The sequence below is a fragment of the Phalaenopsis equestris genome, unplaced genomic scaffold (genome assembly GCF_001263595.1).
Source record: "Phalaenopsis equestris unplaced genomic scaffold, ASM126359v1 Scaffold000754, whole genome shotgun sequence".
NCBI classification, from domain to species: domain Eukaryota; kingdom Viridiplantae; phylum Streptophyta; class Magnoliopsida; order Asparagales; family Orchidaceae; genus Phalaenopsis; species Phalaenopsis equestris.
Window position 1 is genome coordinate 149,024 of NW_018165194.1, and position 11,634 is coordinate 160,657.

Consider the following 11,634-nt stretch of genomic DNA (forward strand, 5'->3'; position numbering starts at 1 on the left):
CCAAAGGATTTTTTAGTAAAAGTTCATCTGCTAATTTTTAGGTTGCTTATATAAATTTTAAATTCAGAAAATTTTGGTTTATATTTCATGAAACCAAAAATGGGAGAAATTGGCCTCATTTTATTTCTTGAAAAAATATGACTTATAATTTATTCACATTGAAATATCCCAACTTTGTTAATAGATGTAGAATTCAAATTGAAGCTTGAGCAAATATATAAGTAAACTTCCAAGCAAATTGCTCAAACTTACTCTTCCATGTGTCTTTCCTAGCATCAAGTATCTTCATTCTAATTTAACTGATCTATGCAGAATTTTTTGCCTCCATGTATGATATATGTTCTATTAGTCAAGTTTGAAAACATCATTTGCACCTTAAATCATAAACCCGAGGGAACATTAGATATCACATATTAAAATTTGCTCTAACCTTGATCAAATTGTGTTCATGATGGTACTTAAAAACTCTTAATTGTATTAGAGTCATGTTCTCTACTTCGTATGTTTATACATAGGGATTCATTTGATATAAACTTCCATACCATTAGAAATCCCTATTCTTGAATCTTCTCTCATTTCTAGACCTTGATGAAGGAGAAACGACAACTTGTTGGCATACAAGAGGGATAAGACCTGTCAAGGATCGCTCAGATGTCCACCATTTTGTAAGAGCTAAGACTAAAAATAGAAAAAAGGAGCAAATTTCAACTGAGGACTCTGATATAAAGGGGAGCAACCGACCTTGTAAGAGCCTAGGAGATGTCACCCCATTTGCCCCTCATGTTACCTCCTCTCATCCTCATCCCATTTGCAAGTAGATTTTTGAAATGCAGGATAGTGTCGTTGCAATCGAGCAAAAAGTGGACTCCATCGGACATCAACTGAGCCATATCAAGCAAAAACAAAGTCTGCAGTTTGATTGGCATGCCCAAGTCATCGAGCGACACTTTAAAATTTCTCTCTTTACAACTTCTTTCATCACATGATTCAATCTCTTTTGAGGATCAGCTCTGGGTTTGTAGTTCTCTTCCATATGAATTCTATGCATAAAAAATTAAGGACTGATTCTTTTAATATCAGTTATTGTCCATTCAAAGGCTTTCTTAAAATTTTTCAGAATTTTCATTAAACTCTCTTCTTCTTCCATCGTTAACTTTTAGAAAATTATAACTAGTAAAGTAGATGAATCTCCTAAAAAAGCATTTTTTAAATGATCATAAAGTATCTTCAACTCAAGTTGAAGAGGTTTTTCAATCGATGGACAAAATGATTTATCTTTGTCTGTCGTGTCCAAAATTTTAAAACTTTCTCAAACATAGTTTGAATCTTCCTTAAAAAGATTCTCATATTGATCTAATTCCTCTTCTTGCTCGTGTTCCAAATCTTTTTCTTCAGATTTTTCTTCATAAGTAGTCTTAAAATGACATTTACTTAGATATTTTATAACATTCATTCTGTAACATTCATCATCTTTACCTTTTGTAAGATATTTCATTGATCTTGAAATGTTAAAAGTAACACTTTGATCATTGACGTGCATTATTAATTCCTTTTTTTACACATCTATCATTGCTCTTCCTGTGGCTAGGAAAGGTCTCCCCAAAATGATAGGTATCTCTTTATCTTCCTCCATATCTAGCACAACGAAATCAACAGGAAAGATAAATTGATCCACTTTCACCAGGACATCTTATATAACTCATTTAGGGTATGTTATTGAACGATCTGCTAATTGCAGAGTTGCAGTAGTAGGGGTTATTTCTTCTAATCCCAATCTTTTAAATATTGATAATAGCATAAGGTTAATGCTTGCACCTAAATCACATAAAACTTTCCCATAAAATCTGTCTCCAATTGCACATGCAATTGTAAAGCTACCAGAATATTTAAGCTTTTCAGGAAGTTTCTTCTAAATTATAGCACTGCACTCCTCACGAAGTGCAACAGTTTCATTATCTTCAAACTTCCTTTTCCTGTTCAGAATATCCTTCATAAACTTTGCATAACTTGACATTTGTTTTAAGGCTTCAGCAAATGAAATATTAATTGTAAGCTTCTTAAAAATTTCAAGAAATTTTGAAAATTGCTTATCCAACTTCTGTTGACGAAGTCTTTGAGGAAATGGAAGTGGTGGTTTTTCCAAATCAACTTTAGGTGGAGAAATAGGTCTTTATGAATCTTTCGGAGCATCCTCTTTTGATTCTTCAATTTCTTCTCTCTCAACTTCAATTTCTTTTTGAACCCTACCTTCCAACTCTCTTCCGCTTCTAAGTTGAACGGCTTTTACTTACTATTTATTTTAGTCTTTCGGATTTATTTCAATATTGCTAGGAAGTGTTCATTGGGATCTATTACTCAATGAATTTGCTATTTGTCCAAGTTAATTCCCAATATTTCTAATTGTAGCTCATTGACTTTGCAATTAATTTCCCATTTGTAACACCACTTCTTTTATAAATAACTTCTTCTCATTAAATTGTGTATTATTGTTGAAACCTGGAGGATAAGTAGATAAGTAGTTATTATTCTCTTGGTTGTTCCAATTTCCCAATGGGCTTACTTGGTTGTTCCCCTAATGCTGATTATTACCACCCGAAGTATTATTTTTGTTAAAGTTGGGATGGTTCTTCCAACCTGGGTTATAATAATTTGAATATGGGTTATTCTGCATATTATTTATGGCATTCAAAGTCTCTAATGATGCTTGAGAATCTACCATTTGACCTAATGAATTTTCTTTAATCATGGAGATTGGTTGAGAAAAATTCATTCCAAATTATTTTAACTTCCTTGAAATTATAGCAACTTGATTTGCTAGCATAGTAAATGCATCAGATTCATGAATATTGGCTACTTTTATTGGATTCACCCTCTCAGAAGGCCATTGAAAATTATTGGTAGTCATTTCTTCAATTAAAGCATAAGCATCAGTATATGGTTTTGACATCAATGAACCACCAGCAGCGACATTGATAATAGATCTAAGAGAACCAACTAGTCCATTATAAAAAATTTGAACTATCAACCAATCAGGTATAGCATGGCGTTGACACTTCCTTAAGAGTTATTTAAATCTTTCCATGTTTCATAAATAGATTCCCCTTCAAACTGATTAAAAGATGTAACATCATTTCTAAGCTTCGCAGTTTTTTATGGTGGAAAATATTTAACAAGGAATTTTAGTGCTAAATCACCCCAAGTTCTGATAGATCCAGGTGATAACAAATTCAACCACAACTTAGCTTTATCCCTCAGTGAGAAAGGAAATAACCTAAGTCTTATGATATCATCTGATACACCATCGTATTTAAATGTAGCGCACAATTCTAGAAAATTGGCAAGATGTAAATCTGAATCTTCAGTTGGTGATCGCCCAAACTGATTATTTGATACCATTTGGATAGTAACAGGTTTAAGCTTAAATGAATTAGCCACTACAACAGGTTTTTGAATACTACAATGAAGTTCATCTACCGTAGGGTTGGCATAATCTCTTAATGGTCTAAACTCTTGATGAATTTCAGTATTTTGATTATTTTGGTTTGTCAATTTTGTAATTTTTTAAAATTTTTCAAGTTTTTAATTTTTTTAATTTTTTTAATTTTTTTTAATAGTTATTTCTAATTCAGAATCGTAGGATACTAGTCTTTCATAACTTGAACTACGCATACACTAACATACAACAAAAATAACATAAAATAAAGCACACATAAAACAAGATACAATAATTTTTAAAGTTTAAATAAAAATTTCTAAAAATAGAAATTTGATTTCAATTCAATTTAATTTCCCGGCAACGGCGCCAAAAATTTGATCCCGATTTTACTGATAATTTACAACAATATAGCAATGTATGCGATATGTTTTCACTTATATTTCTTTACTTCGAAGTGGAACAAAAAACTTGATCCTGAAAAAAATAAGGATTTCACTTTTAATTTATATATATATTGGGATACTAAGCAAGTATAAGTATCATTATCAAGTAATATATGATTTTTTTATTAAGACCTGAATATCGAACCCACAGAGAATTTTTAATGTATCATTATCACTAGGCAGGGAAGATACCAGCTCTTACTCTAGAGTTCTCTCGATTCCCTCCACCTGGGGGCTAACATCTCGTATCAGAACCTAAAACAATAAACTAAATTGGGGGCTTTAACCTGTCACTTTAAAGTCCTCTAACTCTAGACCCTTCAATGATTATTTCCCTATTTATTTGCACTCAATCATATGAACTACATTATCATTTATACACCTCAAGTGATTCTCTCCAATTGTTGACTGAGAAATACCAGCTCGATTCTTACATGTTCTCACAACAAATTTTAACATCTGGATTGGCCAAATCAAGAAATAAATGAAGTACATCAATTCAAATCATCACAACTCCTTCCAACATTTAAAAATCAATATTCTCCATAATTTCCATCCGAAACTTAATTAGTTATCATTTTAAGAAGAAAGATAAAGAAAACTACTTAGAATTTATGGAGAAAACAAAACCATACTTTAGTTTAAAAGTAGAAATCATTGTCAAACTAACAAGAAGTCTCAATCAAAACCAAAAGTAGTCTAAAACAAACGATAAACACTTATCTCAAGTCCTCCACCAAACTCTTGAAGTTCCTTTGAATATCTTCTTTTTTACAACACTCTTAAAATAAAAACTAAAAACAAAAAGGATAAAGTAAATCTTTGGTGTGGTGCTTGAAAAACTCTCTGTCTAACTCCCCAATATGAACTTTCAAAACTTTCCCTTTCCAAGCAAAACCTACACACTTTCAATTTCTTCTGTTTTCTTTTATATTTTTCCAATAGGTGTCTTGGTATCTTTTCAAACTATGTTTTGATTCAATATATTTCTCCAAGAGATGCCTCCTTTCACAAGTATTTTTGTTTATGCAAAAAGGTGCCTAAAAAACCTCTTCAAAATTAGGAAAAACCAAATTTACTTATCTAGCAACTGTCACTGGCGCTTAAGCGCAGGGGCCTCTAAAGCTTAGACGCGGCCTTCTCTGTTCACCGGCGCTTAAGCGCCGGATCTAGCGCTTAGGCACCAAGAAGGCGCCAAGACTCTTTTTCATAATTGTCACATTTTAGCTCCAAATTTGATCACTTTTCACTATTTTAAGCATTTTTCATCTGTTTACTTGCATCTGCAAGAAAAACACATAAATACCTTCCATTAAAGCACAATATCTCAAAAATAGGTATAAAAATGTGTCTAAAAACACTATATATTTTAGGTGTATCACCTAACCACGAAATTAGGGACCAAACTCTGGATTAGTCATTGTTCATTATAGCACTCGGAAGAGGGTAGAGAATAAGATTGCTTCTATTTGACACAAAACAATTTTTAAATATATTTTTCAAATGATTTCAATTTCTTCATAAGCCATATTTTCATTGTAAAAGGGAATGATGTTTTCTGATACTTGAACTTTTCGTTAACAAAAACTTTTATTTTATTTCAGCAATTTACTTTTGAAAGTCTAGCATTTTGTTTAATCTACTTGTTACAGTCATACATTTGCATATTTATTAGCATTTCACTTAAGTAGTTTAATTTCAAACTTCGCACTTTACTTTACTTTGTTTTTATTTTTATTTTATAATAGAATATAAATAGCTATCTTATATATATTTCAAACTTCTCTGTGGGATCGATATCTAGGACTCCATTAGAGCCCTATATTACTTGAACGATATATATACTTGTTTTGTATGTAGACGGGAATTGAGATTTTAAAAGAGGTTTTCAAAGATAAATTATTTTCATTAAAATTACATTATAGTTTGGGTTACATTAAATCATTATTATTGAGCTTCATGAATTCTTGCGGATCAATTACATCTTTAAGGCCGTGAGCGCTAAATAAAACCTCTCGATTAATGTGATAATTCAAATTGCAAGAAAATAAACCTTCATGATTGGAGGGTCCGAATTAGAAGTATTAAGTCCAAGGAATTTTGATCCCGATCTTATATTACAATATCATGATGTATGTGGTTATATACTCGATTTTTCTTACTTATATTTCTTACTTTGCAATGACACAAAAAACTTGACTCTGCAGCAAATAAGAGTTCAATTATTATATTTAAATATGGAATTATATTTAAATATGGAATTTAAATATGGAATACTACGCAAGTATACATATCGTTATCAAATAATATAGAAATTTTTTATTAAACCCTGAATATTGAACCCACTGGGAGAATTATAATCTATTGATAAAAAAATAGATTACAAACTCTACATTTAAAAAAAAAATATTCTTACTCAAAGTATCTATGCTATAATAGGAATGAAAGTTCGAATCTTTTTGGTAATTTTTTATAATTAAAAATAAAGTAAACAACCAATCTAAATTTAACTAGATATTTGTAAGATGAAGACAATATAAATAAAATATATTTTTTCTTTTCATGAATCAGTAACAAGTGAATCAATAATGAATCAATAATAAGTATAAGAATTTTGTTGTGAAAGTATTCAAATTGTGTTGTGTTAAATATGAGTAATATTGTTTTTTACCCTTACTATAGATGCTATAAAGAACATTGGCTAATTTAAAGTATGCATAATCTTGAAGACGGGTTAGGTAGGGAAGATATTAGCTCTCACTCTAGAGTTCCCTCTTTGGCTAATTTAAAGTATGCATAATCTTGAAGACGGGTTAGGTAGGGAAGATATTAGCTCTCACTCTAGAGTTCCCTCTTTGGCTAATTTAAAGTATGCATAATCTTGAAGACGGGTTAGGTAGGGAAAATATTAGCTCTCACTCTAGAGTTCCCTATTCTCCCTCCACCTGAAGGCTAACATTTCGTATCAAAACTTAAAACAATAAACCAAATTGGGGGTTTTAGTCTGTCACTCTAAAGTCCTTTAACTCTACACCATTCAAAGTTTATTTTCCTATTTATTTGTACTCAATCATATGAATTACATTCTCCTCCAAACAATCTCATGTTATTTTCACCATTAGTTTACTGAGACAATATCATCACTGATCTTACATGTTCCCACAATAAATATTAACATCTTAATTGGCCAAATCAAAAAGTAAATGAAGTATAATGTTTAAAATCATCGCTACTTATTTTAATATTAAAGATTAATACTTCACACAACTCCCATCCAACACTTAATCAATTATCATTTTAAAAAAAAGATAAAGAAAACTACTCAGAATTCATGGAGAAAACACAACCCCACTTAAGCTTAAAAGTAGAAATCATGTAAACAAACAAGAAATCTAAATAAAAACCAAATGTAGTCACAAAGATAAACACTTATCTCAAATCCTCTCCACCAAACTCTTGAGTTCCTTTGAATATCCTCTCTTCCTTTTTCTTACAGTGCTCTCTACTCACTACAATTTCTCTCCTTATTCTCTCTAGAAGTATCCTAATTAATCCAAGAGAGAGAGAGGCATCGACAGTGCCTAAAGGGGGGGCGACGACTCCTCTTCAATTCAATCCAAGTCATTCTTTTATAATTTTTCAAAAGGTGCTTTGGTGTCTCTTCAAAATGTGTCCACATTCAATGAATCTTCCAGGAGTTGCCTCCTTTCAAAAGCCAATTGAATGTATTTTTTTGTCCATTAACCATATGCCACTTTCACCAAGAGTTGCTTCAAGAACCCCTTAAAAATTTGTCCAAATTCATTGAATCAACAAGTAACTACCTCTGTCGCTTGGACGTGGCATTCTCGGTTTTCCAGGAGCGTAAGCGCCAGTTCTGGGCGCTTAGGCGCCACAATTCATTTGCACATTTTCTTTATTTTTGCTCCAAAATTTGATATTTTTTCACTAATTTCACCATTTTTCATCTATTTGATTGTACATGAAAGAAAAACATACAAATACTTTCCATTAATGCTAATATCCTCAAAAATGGGTATAAAAATGTGTACATAAATGTTATATATTTTAGGTGTATCAAACTTACAATCCAATGATAACATGTCTTGGGAAAGGCCCAAAACATGGAATTTTATTTTTTTTAAAGGTGTCAATCAAAGGAACCAATGATGAGTTTGAATTAAAAGATAAATGATGGATTTAACTAATGGGATTGATGGGAAACCCTAAGCTAAGGACAAAATAAGGTAATAAAGGATTTCTAGATGAACATTGAGACCCTAAACTCTATAAGGGGTTCTGTGTGTGAACTAACCTAAATTTCTATAAATAACGTCCCCAGTCAAGATGCCCACAACTTTTCATCGTCCTGGGAATGTTGATATCTGTCGACTATGACCAATCTCATAACCAATAATTCCACTTAAATGCTGGAACATGGAGGATTCATAATTTCGATCAGTCTGAAACACACCTTCATCAATAACCATGGGTTACTTCATTTTAAGGTATTTCATGGAGTCTCAGGGGGGTAGGTTGACTGTTTTGCATTTCCTAGTTCTTAACACTAACTAGGTACCTGAATTAGCCTAGGCTTTTATGCTCATAATAACACGTGGTAAGTGTGTGGCCCTTGGTTTAATATTCAAGTTAACTAGACTAAAGTCAATGTCAGATCTACACAGGTTCAATTCTCATTCTTTATCTTGATATATTTTATTTGAATTTCAATATTTGCATTGATTCCTATATCTTGTCAATCATGTTGAGAAATCAGAATTTTCTAAGTTTTTTGTTATGTTTTCATTTAAATTTTTATGTTTGACGTTTACCGAGAAAACTGAGAAGCTCTCATAATTATTTTTTATTTTATTATTTTTTTGAAATAAGAAATAGCATATGAGATAACATGAATTAATAGTTAAAAAGAAAAAAATAAGAAAACATGTGGAACATGAAACAACATATGAAATAACATGTATTTTTAGCCTTAGATTATACTTGGGTTACGGTTATGCTTGGGTAAGCTAAACTTTCCACTTAGGGCAACTCAAAATTGAGCTAAGGTATGATATGAGTTAGCTAATTTGGGCACGGGTTGGACCCATGCCGCCAAGGATTAAGCTAGGTTTGATTTAGATTGATCCAGATTAAGCTGAATTGACTCGGGCTGAATCAGGTTTGATTTGGGTTTGACCCGGGTTCGCAGCGGTTGAGTTTTGTTTGGCCCAAGTTAAGTTGGTTTGACCCTGGTTGGCTTATATTGAATTTGCGCTTGACCCGGTTTAATTGGGTTGACTCGGGTTAGCTTAGATTTGGTTTGGGTTTTACCCGAGTTAAGTTGGGTTGACCTGGGTTAGCTTAGGTTTGGTTTGGGTTTGACCTGAGTTAAGTTGGGTTGACCCAACTTGGCTTAGGTTTGGGTTGGGTAAGAGTTGGGTTAGGCTAGGTTTGGGTCAACCTGGGTTAGGTTAGGTTTGGGTTAGGCTAGACCTGAGTTAGGTTAGGTTTTTGGTCAGACCTGGGTTGAGTCAGACCTAGGTTAGGTTAGGTTTTGGGTTAGGTCTGGGCTAGGTCAGACTTGGTTTAAGTTAGGTTTGGATCAAGTCTGAGTTAGACTTAAGTTAGGTTAGGTTTGGGTCAGGTATGGGTTGAGTCAGACCTAAGTTGATTATGTTTGGATTTTGGGCTAGGTTTGGCTAGGTTTAGACTAAATGAGTTTGGGTTCAGGTCTACCCGAGCGAACCTAAACCCAAGCCTAATCCAAGGCTTTTGAGTTGAGTGACTTAGGTTTAAAACTATTAAATATAAAAATGCTTAATTTAAGAGAGGAAGGAAGGAGAATTTATCTAGAAAAGAGGAGGCTGATCAAAGGAAGAAGAAGCTCGCCAGAATCCCTTCTCTGTTCTCACTCCATACTTCTTCTTCTTCTGCTCAGATAGTGTGAACAGTGCCAACTCTAGTGTTAGAGACCCCCTTTTACAAGTGGGGAAGGCGATGGTAAAACCCCCCAGAGCCATCTGATAAGATGGCGAGTTGACACGATGATCAGTCCAACAATTAAAGAGTAGCAGATCGCCGCCGACAAAAGGCCGCAAAGATTCATTGCCTAATTCGTGGACGAAGGCTACTGATCGCTGACATGTGAAGTTGGTTTGCCTAGGCATGGTCACGCCCATGCTTGGTGTGACCAAACCGAGGTACTTTGGGGCATGGTCATGCTTGGTCATGCTCAGTCACGTTAGGTAGTCACGTTAGGTAAAAAAAAAAAGGCAGGTTCTCTTTTGACAAATCTTGCTGCGTCGGATCAATGGGAGATTTCCGTGCAAGTTTTATGTGACAAAAAATGAGGTCAACACTCATTCGTAAAATTCATTTAATCATTATTCAAAAGAGTATAAGATAAAATTTAAGAAATATATTCCTAATTATATTAGATTTTTATAATCTTTAACTTTCTTTGGTTTGGGTGATGGATTATGTGTTTCCCTTTATTTTTTGTACTTATATATATATTTTTTTGGTTCAACTATTTTTATTAATATTTTTTTTGTCCAATTGGTCTTGAAATATTCTTTGCTCTTGGTTGGATACTTTCTTGTATGTTATCTAATTATTTGTTTGTGGCTGCTATCCTTGGTTAAGCCTATTGGTCTTAGTATATTTAGTGCATATATTAATTTAATGTTTTATTCATTTTTGATTTCGTATGTCTGTTGAGTTTTGAGGTTTTCCAACCGCACGTTAAGATTCAATCCTTATTTCTAATATTTTTTAATTTTAGGCCTTTGAAAATATTCAGCAGGAAGCATGCCTGTTAAATCCCCCTGATAAAAATAATTCAGAAATGAACATGCGTACCCCACAATTTGTATATATTTACATATCTAATATCTAAAACTTGATATTATTAACATTTAGTTGTTATAAATTTTTGAATGAAAATGTGTATTTAAAAATATTAGAAAGAGTGATATTTTGATGTGGTGTTACAGAGTTGATTGTTATGCTAGTAAATAAGATAATTTAGGTCGTAAAAAAGGGTATGTTTGTGACCACTTTTTATTATTTATTTATTTATTTTGTTTTATGTTTTTGATTTTTAGGAACCTTATTTGGTATTGTTATGATTTATATATGTTTTAAAAATAAAAAGTATAGAACATTTTTTGCTAGACATTTTTTTATAGAGAAAAAACCTATATTATTTAAAATCTGATTGGTTCAACGTATGCTTCAGTATTAAGCTCTGTTACCCATGATTCTATTCAGCATAAAACATTAGCTGAGGGCGGTCGGGTGGCTGACGGTGTCCGGCTGCCAGTGCTAGCGGCGGTGAGCAGAGGCTGATGGCTTTGAACGACTGTGGGCAATGGTCGACTACAATCAGCAGGGGCGAGAGGTGGCAGGCGGGGGCGAGTTGCGGAGGGCGACGACTGGCTGGGGCTGGGGGCAGGAGGCAACGAGCAGGGTTGGCGGCTAGAGGAGGGGGATGGCAAGCGGACGGGTGACAGTGACGACGATGGGCAAGATAAAATTTGTTGTTTTAAAAACCGACAAAAATATATTTTTAAATAGGAGCATTCTAAAGAAAATAAAAATGAAAGAAAAAAAGATAAACAAATATTATTTTAATTTTACTTCCTTTTTTTTTTCAAATATTAAAAGAAATTAATTTTAAAGAGCTAAATAAATCTACAACAGTTGTATGATATATGTATGTAATTCCCCCAAAGGAATTTTATGGAGCAATGC